Consider the following 12660-nt stretch of genomic DNA (forward strand, 5'->3'; position numbering starts at 1 on the left):
AGCGGTGGGATTAGAAACCCAGCTCCGTCTGACAAACACACACTGGAGGAAGCAAACACGCCAGCAAATCAGAACATTACACAAATACACACACTCCATTTCTTTATGAGGTCTTGATATTGATACAGCCCCTAAAAAAGGAACTAATTACATGAAATAGCGCCGCTTCACCTTCACATCCCACCTCCTCCTCCCAGTTCTCAGACTCCGACCGTCTCTACGGCCCTCAGGACCAAACACCGAACCCGAGGAGACTGAATCTGTTCGGCCGCTGCCCACACACTCTGGAGCTCGCTCCCCAATCCACTACTGCAATAAACACACCACCTACACACCTGCTCCTTCTGTTTGCTCTGCGATTAAGAACCTGAGGTGTGGACACAGGGTGGGGTCACTGATGAACGTGTGAAGGGAGTGAAAGCGTGCGTGGTGATACTGAACTGAACAGAAAAACCTGAAAAATAAAATTCAATATATGTCATTAATTCTTCCAGTTCATCAGCAGAAATAATAAATCCCGTGATAAAATTTAAAAGTAAATAAATATTTATAAGTCATTTTTGTTGGGCTTTTGTAACAATTTATTAATGTACAATCGATCAAACATCTGATCCTGCCGGTTTACCAACAGCAGCCACAATTGGAAGCTGAGGTCTAATTTCCCTTCTGGGTGGTGGGAAAAATCGAAGTGAAAAAGTATCTGGCTTTAGCTGCACAGATCAATCAAAACAGCAGGATGAAAGCTCTGTTTTCTGATCAATAGCTGTAAATCTGGAGGCACGGCCCCAAGTGGTCCAGACCCCCCCCCGCACCCCCCGCGGCTACCGACGGGCTTGGAGGAGTCAGACTGGTGGCTTTCTGTGGGACCTCAGAGAATCTGCTCCCGAGTCGTTGCCCTGCATCTGAAATCATCGTTACCGTTTAAAGACGCACATTAGCACGGACTCACTCAGGGCTCTTATTGTATTTCCGTATCCAGTTGCCACTGTGGGCCCCGCTGCTAAAATGAGGTTGACCTTTGTGTTAATAACCTGCTTTCATGGGCAGAAACCCTGAATCACACACTATAAACACTGCAGAGGTCACAAACGCAACAGACTCAGGTTGCTAAGAACTTTATTCTCATTAGTTTTATTTCATGGGGCGCTGACACTGAATCAGGGTCTCACACGCTCCCAAACCTGGAAAAGCAAAGGTGAAGCAGAACAGAGAGAAATGATCAATAGAGGAGTGATTATCTTCCTTCTAAATCACCGTGTGCAGGTTTTCCCTTCATTCTGGAAAACGAGGGGAGAACAACAGCAGAAAAGGGGTGTAAAGTTCAAACAATGACCTTTACTCCAGTGTTTTATTCCTACGTTTAAATAGTTTCATGACTGAGGGATATTCAGGCTGCTTTTTTAATTTTCCAGTGGATCAACGGAAATACTGATGAAATGAATGAATCAGAGAACAGAAGGCTTGTTTAGCATAAAGCACACACCAATGTGCTTTAAACGTCAGACATTATAATATACATTTCACCAGTTATTCTTTTGCGAAGGGATTTTTCCTGATAAAGTGACTGGAGGTGCGGAGGCTCGTGGAAAGAGAATAACAGAGTAAAATAAAAGAGTGAGTCATGGTTTTGCTCCAGATCATCCATCAGGAAACGCTCCAGCCTATAAAGATGGAAAACCTCACTTTGAGTTTTTCCCAAAAAAAAAAATGAAAACATTTTGCTTTTTCCAAGATCGTGGGACAAATCCATAATACTGACTTCATTTTACTTCATAACTTTAAATCCTATCTTTGAATTATTTTATGCTGTGTCTCATTTAAAGTTCTCTCCGTCTATTTCAACTCTCTATTCACTTTCGATTTCCATTCAATCCACTCTGTTCCCTTTTTCCTCCAAGAGGAAATCAGAGTCTGAGTGTTTGAGTCCAAGTGGTGAAGATTCATGAATATTTCATTCTATTTGTCTTCATTTTCCAAATGTAGTGTTTTCACAGACGAGGCCAAGTGGAGAATCGCTCCACAGACAGAAGAAGTGACGGGCTGTATCACTTTCTGTCTCAAGAAAATGTGCACAGGGTCTCTGAACAGGAACGACGCTGAGTGTTTGTGTGTTTATTCATTTATGCTTTAGGCAAAATGTACAGCTGTAACTTTTAGCTTCAGATTCCATGTCAGGCTGGAGGCTAAACCCGCACTAAAGCCAGGAAATGGCTCTTTAAAGGAGGGCTGGTTAAAGCGTCTCCACTCTCAAAACCCTCACGGGTCTTAATAAACACACACACAAGTTCCTAAACTCACACACACACACACACACACACACAGACACACAGCACCTGTGTGTCAGCGTAAAGCAGCCAAAGCAGCAGCCGTGCTCCAGTCCTCCTGTGATCGGCGGGCCAGAGCGCTATCTGATCCTCACCCAGGTATCTCAGAGGAGAGACGGGAGTAAACGCGTGTTTGTGTTTACGGATATGTTGGCAAGAGGAGGATGTGTGTGTGTAAGCAAACACACTGACAGAGAGGGGAAAAAGACTAGTTCTGCAGAGAATACAGGCGTGAATTTAAAAAGTGAACCAGTGCAGCATGGAGTCGAGCTCCTGTGACTTTAATTCCACCAGAAATGTTATAAAAAGAAAAAAAAGATGGAAACCAGAGCGGGAATCAAGCGGCGGCGTCACTCTCCAGATTTCACATTAACATGTGGTGTGGAATGTAACAGTTCATGTCGTGATGTGGGTCGCTCGCTGGTGCAGTGTTTCGCACTGCCGCCTCACAGCGACACTGTCCCCAGTTCGATTGCAGGCTGGAGTCTGCATGTTCTCCCTGTGTGTGGAGGTTTTCTCCTCAGGTACTCTGGTTTGCTTCCAAAGTCCAAACACGTTGATTTGAGGTTAACTGGTGACTCTAAACAGCCGCTACTCAGCAGGAGTCGCTCCATCGTTGAAAGACCAATGAATGCAAAGCAAGTTTCTTTTCTTTTCTTTTATTTTTTTGCAATACAGTGAAAAGCTTTAGAACTTTCTTAAACCCTTATGAAGTTGGGGCATTGTTGAGGTCAATTTATAACAGAACCAGAAATGTGTAAATATCCTGTCTGACATTATTAAATGATTGATTAATCCCAGTAAACATTTGGCAGCTTTCTTCACTTTTACCAAACTCACTCTGATGAAAAACACCTGTTCTCATAAAAAAGCAGGTTCTCTCTCACATCGGCTCTGAAAATATGGAAGCCAACCGGCAATTCTGACAAAGGACAAAAGGGGAGAAATTTAGAATTTTGCAATGTTTTTGTATTTTGGGTCATTTTAAGGAAAGTCATTAGATTTCATAGTGGAAAAGTAAAATATTTGATTTATGTGATTTTTAAAACCGTCAAATATCAAACTGGGTCAGTTTCAAAACCTTCACGCTTGTGGGCCATGGAAATCATTTTCTGAAAGTTTTGGTAATTTAAAATGAATGTTGGAGTCTCTTACATTTCATGTCATTTAAATGAGCGGTAAAGAAGAATCCTCTGAGCTCTTTCTCGACTTGCTCATATAATCCTCATGATTCTGACCTCTGGGAATGAACCGCTTCAAAACCACTCAGAAAGACCCAATCTGAGCATCTCACATGATCCAGATATCACCCCCCCCCCCCCCCGATCTGAGAGCCTTCCTGAACCCGATCGATGGAACCGATATGCTTGAAAGAAGGAATGTGTGGAGGGAAGCTGAAACCTCGCCGGTCCTTTCGAGGTATTTACTTGCTTTTCCCGGAGGCGCACTACACAAAGAGCCGACGTACGGTCTGGAAATTGACCCGGCTATTTTAAGATTGCCGTTCACGTTTGTTGGAGCCGGTCCACTCAGGAACTGCGGGGGTCCTCCTCCGACTCCGGGGGGGGGGGGGGGGGGGGGGGGGCTTGCAGCTATTCTCCAGTCGTTTAAAGCACAGGCGTCTGGTGGGGCTGCTTGTGAATTCCCCACACAAAGCCAACGCAAACACAACAAACAGAGGGCGAGCTTAGAAAGGCTGGAAGGGGGGAGGGGGTGCGAGGGGGGGGGGGGCGGCCCGAGGAGCCAGACATGGCAGCAACACCGGACAAAATTGATGAGAGACCTTGGAGTTATCAGCCTTGCCTGGAGGCCCACTGAATAAAGATCAAGCATCCGGGACTCGGTATAAATCACAGAGCAGGAGAAGAGGGAAGAGGACCCCTCCAGATATATGGATGTGCTGAACCAACAGGAAGGAGCAGCGGCAGTGAAAGCATCTCACCTGTTCTCATAATCATCTCCTCCTTTAATGGAAATCATAAACGCTGATCGCCAAGGCCTCGCTCGCCGGCTGCTTTTCACCACATTTATCTTGGTGCATTTACACCCGTGCTCAACCCCGCCCGCTCTCCCGCTAATCCACTTCCTTCCTGGGCCAGTGAGGGTCCTCAGACAGGCGGAGCGATATCGATGCTGCCGCGAGACGATCAATCTCTAACCGGACAACAAAAGGAAAGGCGGACGCTAAACTGCAGGAAGAAAATATGACGCAGCGCCGAAGATGACGAATTCATAACTGATGAGCCAATAAGAAGGATCCTGCTGGAGGAGACGCTCTCACCGATGCAGTGCATCACTCTCACCGATCCACACTCCTAATAACTCAGACATAAGCACAACTGTGGCGTGTATAGAGACGGATGACTGATGGAAGGACAGACCTGCCTGAAGAGGCAGTAAGTCGTAGGAGGGGAGGAAAGCACTTGACTTCAGGAAGGTGAGGATCCTCCTTCTGGCACGGTTTGGGTTCACTTGTCTCCTTAATCTCCACTTTGATGAAACATTTAAATCCCGACAGGAGAGGTCTCTCTCACATCCAGCGCGCCCGCAAAGAGGGCTCGCTGAATTATTCACGGTAAAGATAAGATACGGCTGATCATTCGCCGAAGACTCCACAGCCACCGTCACAAAGGCGAGAACAGACAGAGTCCCTGCGGACCGACGGAGACGCTCCTCTGATCACCCGTCAGCGCTTCCCAACGTCATCTAAATAAAATGTTAAATAAATAAATACATCTTCATGAGAAGCTGTTTTGTTTGTGGAGACTGTTGCTGTTGCAGGCTCACATAAAACAGGAGAATCCCGCATATTCAAAGATGATGGAAAAGGAAAAGAAGCCGTTTGGATTTGAGGTGAATATGAACTAGTGAGCGCACCAGAAGAATGTCAGAATGATGGTTTTGCTCTTGGCTTCACTCTTGTGTGATCAGAGGCAGCAGTGCATGAATGAAAGTGAGAGTGCGAGCGGCGTTTGATGACTTTACAGCAGAGAGTCAGCGCGTCGCCCGGCGAGCTGCATGCCGGCGCAGTTTCCCTCCCTGACGTCTTGTTAGTGCCGCGTTCGCTCCGGTGTGGTGAAATGTCATGAAGTGTTGGATCAATACGAACTCAAATGAGAAACCTTCGGCCGTCTCAGCCGGTGACTTGCAGTGTGTGTTTTTCGCACACACACACACACACACACACACACTCATCAATGTATCTTAAACTGCGACATGCATGTCTGAAGTGGTTCGTATGGACGAGACGGGATTGCTTCTTAAACGTTCAGCAATATCTTTCATAAGGAGAGACACTGCAGGGCGTCAGCATTTCAAATAGCTAGATAATTGTCAACTTTGCCATCAACGATATGGTGACCTCCTACTTTTGGTCCATTTTTTTTCTTAACCATTTTAACATGAATGTGACCAGAGAAACCATTACTTGACAGAAGTCTGATGGATCAGCATTTGAGGAAAGTCACCAGCTCCCTGGAAGCGACTGTGTTTCTACTGACTACAGTTCACCACGGTGGTGTTTTGACGGTGTGATTAAGCCATGAAGACATGTAGAGTCTTCACTGTTCAAACAGCAGCTGATCAGTCGGCCCAGATGCCGAGTGTGAGAGGTCGAAGCTCGCTTTCAGTACGGTTCTCATCTAACGGCTAACAACAGCAAAATAACATAAAACAGCTGGAATAGATGGATTTGGCCAGAAAATAAAACAATGCTAGTGGAAGAAAAATGGAGATAAAAACATTTGGTTGGGTTGTTGCAGTGTAATAAGGTAGTTTATTTACTTTTTTTGTCAGCTATTGTACACATGAATATAAAAAGTAAGTATTTGTGCCTAAAGTCAAATCAATCCACTTAACAATGAACTAACATGAGTGAAATATAAAAATAGCCCAAATACAAGAGTTCAAAAACAAGCAAACCCAAATCAACAAGAATTATTTCTACAGTTATATCTGAAGAGTTTTCCTATTTGTTGTGGCCTTTCAGAGGATTAACTGTTTTGTTTTTTAAACACGTCCTCCATACACACCGACCTATCTGATCTTCACATTAAAAGCGTCTCTGGTTCCTGTCTGGCAGTTTCATACGATCCTTTTTATTTCCTCAAGCTTTGTTCCACTGACTTGTTTTTTATGAGCCTGAAAATGGAAGTATAGATTTATATAATTCCCGAATCGTGTCAAAAAAAAAAGAGCTCACTCTAATAAAAGGGGTTCTTCCATCTGTCAGCTCTGTCTGTGATGAGGACAAATATTAGATCCCTTCAATTTCTGCTTAATTTGCTCCAATAACTTGCTGAATGCAGTTTTTTTTTTTTTTTTTTTATTTTTGTCGAACCAGCAGTAAAATTCTGACAAACGTATCTCGATATTCAGGAAAAACTAAAAAAAACGACAATAAAAAAGCCTTTAGAGAGAATAATTGTTTTAAGAGCTCGCAGAAATCGTTCCCGGATGAGAACAAATCGCTGACATTTCCCGACACGTGACAAACTGAAGTGCAGGGACGTGAAAAACAACAGGTTGTGAGTGTGTGAGAGTGTGTGTCACTACGGGAACACTTTCAGGTTTGGTACGATTAAAAGTGTGAATCATTCCTGTGAGTGCGAGCAGCTGCCGTCTGAAGTGTGTGTGACAAGAGGAGCCGTCCAGCCGGATTTATGTAAGGAACCACAGATTTAAGACGCTCTTCAATTCACAAAATGACTTTTTTTTTACGTGAATGTTTCCAGAGCCGTAAAACAAAGGAAGAGCAGCTAATAACCTGAGAGTATCAGCAGGAATCTCATCAGATAAAGTGAAATAAAGGGAAATACTTCAAGTCTGACACTGAGGATGGGAGGATCGGAGGCCTGCAAAGAACTGTGGCTGTTTCTGAGACCAACGTATGAGGTTTATGTACAGAGAGCCTGTGAATCATGAAAGATTAAAGGGATTTTTCCAATTAGAACCTTACAGGTGTGACTGAAACACACACTGGAGACATCAAACCTTCATTTCTTACAATGACCAAATGTTTCTCTCACTGAAGAAAAACTTACTTGGAAATTCGAGCAAACAATTTTGAATGTTGTACTCAAAACAGAGGATTGCGGTGATATCTCTCATTGTGGCTTAAAATCTGCATAGAAAAGCAGCGGAAAATGACAAAGTGACCAAAGAGCGATTCCCAGGGACCACGCAAACACATCCTCCAGTCAAACTGATTCCACCTGTTTGCACTCCAGTTCAGAGAATCCAGTGTTTCAGGTAATAAAGAATCTCCGAAGGCTGAAGTCAAACAGTGTGTAGGATGTGATGAAGTTGTTCTGGCTTTAGCAGCTACAGTGTGTCTAACGAGAGGTTTTTCTCTCACAACAGATAATAAGCTGGAAAGGTAGATTAATGCCCTTTTCCCTCTGGGAATAACAAAGTACATTCCTGCTTTCCTCTATATTTGCAAAAACTCAAAAAAACAAAGACTTCAGGTTTAACTGAGAGCCTTCTTTCATTTATTATTATTAGATCTGCACTTCTTTTGATTTAAAGACATGGAAAGACTTCAAACTGTGAACGAGATCTTCTAATTGTTGAGACAAAAGGGAGTAACGCTGTGAAGGGAGATTAAGGGCTTCGTAATGAACAGAAAGAAACCGACGGCGACTCCACATACGTGAAAACTGCACCGGGGAACGTTCCTGCTGGGGCAGTTAAACCTGCTCAGCGGTTCATCGGGGGGAGAAATTAACACCTCCTCGCAAAACCCAGAGCATCACACACTGCCCGCTGCCACTGGACTGGACCAAGCGGTTTCATTAGGCTCCGCCCACATGTGCTGACCCCCTCCGACTTCTCATTACAGCTCCGGCAAACTCGTCTCATTATTCTGAGGGGCAAACAGTTTTCTCACAGCTCTGGGAGTTTAATGGTGTTTTGTAGTAAATCTTGTATGAGTGTTCGAGACCTTGGCTGTCAAAGTCTGAACTATGCTGAGATGCTCCGTTTATTTGCTTTGCCTGATGGCGAAATGCTTAGAAATCAGCTAAAATGGTATTTTTCCACTTTTTGGATTAAAAAAAACTCTAATATCTTTAAGATGCTAAAAGATATTCAATTTTTTTAAGAGAATTAAGTACCTTTAAATGACTTTTTAATACAACGAGAAGCGTTTCTTCAAGTGTTCCTTCTTATCGACGTCAATACAGCAAGTCATTGCATCTTGCATGATAAACTTGGTTAGTTTTTACAACAAAAGTCTTAAAAATGGATAAAAATCAGTGCCTAATCCGAGCCTAACACGACGTTACAGAGCTGATGAATTGGGCGTCCGTTTAAAAAACAAAGGAACATACTTTCAATTGCATTTTCATGTCCAGTGCTATATTTTTTTTTAACCATGTTTCTAAGACAGTGGCTGCAGTTGGGTGGAGTGGTGCACAGACTGGAGGTAGATGTTCAGTATTTACCCATTTCTACAACTAATGAAAACCTTTCTCAGTGTACAGCACATGTGCATACCTTTAGACTGATTTATCATTGAAAGGTTACTGAACTATTAAAGAGGGAAAAGCAAACATTTATGAATTATTCTCCCAATCAGAGCTATAAGGGGAATCTCAAGCTGCCTACTTTGACTGGTCAATGCTGCACTTAAAGGTAGGTTTCAAAACATCTCCGAAACCATAAAAACAATAATTTCCATATAACTCGTGAAAGAAAAGATTAAAAAAGAAACAGATCTTGCACTGTGAATGGAAGGCCTGAATTGAATCGGCTGAACCGGGACTTTATCTTTGCTCATCTTGCTTTCTGTGAGCAGCTCAGTGATGCTGGTTAACTGATAACATCCAGACGATGATATGGTGGAAACAACTGAATCAATACGTGTCTTCAGGCAGTTGTGCGTGCCGCAACGCTTTCTGTAAAACACCTGGGTTCGCTGGGTTCAGTGTGTGCACGTGCATGTGCACGTGATGAGCGCTCATTTCTGCTCCCGTCAGCAACGTGATGCAACGTCAGAAACACAGGACAAAAAAAAAAAAAAGGTGGAGGACGTAAACAAGTGCCGCTGGCTCCGTTTCCTTCACACATGATGGTTTTTAACTTCAATTAGGATCAAGACTGGGCGCCAAGACGGAAAAAAAGACGCACATTTTCTGAGTTTCTGTAAGAGTGTTGCTGCTCTTGCTGGAGAGTTTGCTCAGATACGCTCTCCATGGCTGCAGGGACAGTCTGGAGCGACAATTCTCACAACTTTTGGGCTAATTCCTGCACACATTAGGAACATGATGCAAACTGCATCAAACAGAGTGTTGAGGCAGCGCTGGAGGGACGTCATCTCCCACTTCCTCCACTTCCTTCAGACGGACTGATGCTCATTTAATGACGCCACCTCACACGAAAAACACATTTCTGTGTCTGTAGGGCCATTTTTCCATTTGGTTGGAAAGCTGAGCTTAAAGGTTTCATTTCCTGTTCTGGAAAATGAATAAATTGGAAATGTGTGGTAACAATGCGGCACAGGTTCAGAACATCAGCTCGAAGTGATGGTGCAACACGCTAACTGTGACTGGCTCCTGGAAATGTCGGTCCGATCTCACCACCTTACTCCGAAAAATGTCCCCTTCTTATTACAAACACTGCACAAAGGTAGAAAAATGCTGAACGCATGCAGGAGGAGGGCTGGAGGCTCCAGCAGGAAACTTGAGGTGCGTCTTCTCTGCACCCAGAGCCACGTTTGATTCGGTTATTGGCCACACGGAGCGCCTGGTGACCGAAAACATCCATCAAATCCTTAATAAAGGGTGGCAGTAGGGCCTTGTGAAGGGTTTTTACGACACTCAGACATCCCCTTCATGGGGCCTTTGACTTGAATTGATGGCAGGATTACGCGCCAAGACAGAGAAACAAACATTTTTACAGTTGTGGTGAGATTCTTGGCCACCTTTCTGGATTCTTTGCTGCAAATTTCTGCCAGTCTCCTACTGTGATCCTTCTTCTATTAACGAACCAGGATCTGAGCAAACACTTTATCCCAGAATCTCCCTAGTTTGTTCATTTGTGCTCTGATATACGGAGAGGAAACACAGCTGAATACAAATATACTTGGCAGCGCTTCCTGGCAGCCAGAGAATGTAACAGCACCACTGTTGTTCATCCCGAGCATACCTGTGGTCTCGAGAGAGAGAAATCTATTGTTACTGCGAAGCAACAAGCCTCGGATGCAGATTTGCAGTTTGCCAAAGTATGAAAATGTAAATTGGAGAAGAAAAACATCAAAAGAAAGTAAAAGTGTCGATCTGATCGGAACTGAGACGTTCGACGGTCATCTGCAGCAGATGAATCCAAACAAACATTTCATTTCCGACCAATTGGTAAGAGAAGAAAGTCTAATCCTGGCTGGCAGCATTCCTGCAGTCCTCTAACAAACTGTACGACGGCCTTGAGAACGGCAGGCGTAATAAATCCCCCAAACGCTCTTTTCTTCCTTTGTCTGAACGATAAGGCCGACCGTGTTGTGGGCCGATCCCGGGCGTGCGCCGGTGCAACGCCGAGCTGAGAGGACCGCTGGGTTCTGGATAAATGAAGGTTAAAAGCGGTAATAGCCGGGAGCGGCGGGATCCCGGCGGACGCCGTGCCGCGGCGAACCTCGGCCGTCAAGCGGGAAGTGAGATGTGTTCTGGATTATGAATGAGAGGATATGGGAGGTATTCTCCTGAGTGGGGAGAAGGTGTTTCATGAATACTAACTTTGCCCGTGGTGCGACTCTCACCTGCTCACGTGTTTTTATATAAGACGAGACACGGGAAGTGTGTGTTCCGAAGCATGTGTTCATGTGAGATGACGGAGGACACAGCAATTAAACCACCCGCCTGCAGCGAAATCAGTTGAAGTACAAACTGAATGAACCTCAACTTTGGGCGACTTCAAAGGTCAGAAACTCTCTGATATCTGAGGCAGAGACGACTAATTGAGCTGGCCTCGTTTCTATAGGGGGGAAGCAGAGTTTAGAAAGGAGCACAGACTGCAAGAGGCAGCAGTTTTTAACAGTTTCTCTAATTCCAAGGAGGTGAAAACTTAATATCAAAACAAAGGACCGAAGTTCCTAGTTTGACTGTTTTCCTGTGGGTGAGCTGTTTCATGTTCAAAGGCAACATCGACTAAATGGAGGCGCAAGAGAAGTGATGAAATAATCGAGGACAACAGCCTGAAAACGGGGTTAGGAACCGCTTCAAAGGAAAGTTTATCATCAACAGGATCTATAGGAGGAAGAGAACGCTGAACACTTTGCTACGACTTTAAAACTGCATTGAAATAATCAAAAATAATCCTATAATTACACTAAAGCCCGGTGCTGAAGACCATGAACAGGTTAGCTTGAGGTTTGCATGTTCTCTCTGTGGATATTTGGGTTTTCTCCAGGGAGCCTGCTTTGGCCTTACGGCATGTCACCGTGTCATTGAATTTTTCTTACTTTCCGGGTTATTATCCTCGATTCTCCTCGATTTACGAGTGTCTGTCTTGTCGCTGACATCCTTCCCGTTTCGTCCTTTCAGGCTCCAGTGAGGAGAAGCAGACCCAACAGCTTCAGGTCATCTGTGCTTCAGTGAGAGTCTTAAACTGATGAAGCTGCCAAGGCTGATTCAACAGAAACCTGCTAACAGCAGTGCGCAGTGGTGTGGCACTCAGATCGGGACCTGTAAGACTTAAAGACTTCTCTTTCTGGTGGACTGCTGCTGTCTGCATGCCGACACTTTCTCTGTTATATTGTTGCTGCATATTTTCGACACTATTTCTTGTTCTATTTTTCTTCAAAGGCACAATTGTGCAAATTATCACACTGAACTCATGCAATTAAATGTGGCATCACTTTGTTCAATGCCAAATGAAAATGTTTGATTGAATGCCGAACTTTTGAATCCGCAAGTGGCCTTTTTATGTAAAAATGGGCCTGTAAAAATCTTTGTTCATATAAAAATGGAATAAAATAGAAAGACTTTATCAATTCCAGAGGGAAACTCTTTGATGTACTGTTCCACACAGCATATACAGAAAAGAGTGTTCTGTTTCACTCCTAAATCCTCATTTAGAAACGGCAGGTGTAAAACGCAGGATAGATGGGCACTGTGACAACGAATAAATAGAAACAACAAAAAAGAAATAAAGAAATAAAAACACAGCCACCGCAAACGACAAGGATACAAATATTGCCCATTATCTGTCAGATAAGAAATGTGTTCCTGTCACTGTGTCGTTTGCAATAACTTCAGCAGTGCTGCAGAGCGCCGACGGGGTTTTGTTATTCAGGTGCTGCCAGGGATGTGTTCGCTCCTGGTTTCGCTTCAGTCTCCATTCC

The 12660-nt window shown here is 44.1% G+C and overlaps 1 protein-coding gene across 2 annotated transcripts in view; it reads right to left on the reverse strand.

Moving 5' to 3' along the window:
• tyw1 (tRNA-yW synthesizing protein 1 homolog (S. cerevisiae)) overlaps positions 1-12660 on the reverse strand; it is a 67399-nt gene that overhangs the window by 8934 nt on the left and 45805 nt on the right. The gene's annotated exons all lie outside the window — the stretch shown is intronic.

The sequence above is a fragment of the Salarias fasciatus genome, chromosome 14 (genome assembly GCF_902148845.1).
Source record: "Salarias fasciatus chromosome 14, fSalaFa1.1, whole genome shotgun sequence".
In the NCBI taxonomy this organism is placed as follows: Eukaryota; Metazoa; Chordata; class Actinopteri; order Blenniiformes; family Blenniidae; genus Salarias; species Salarias fasciatus.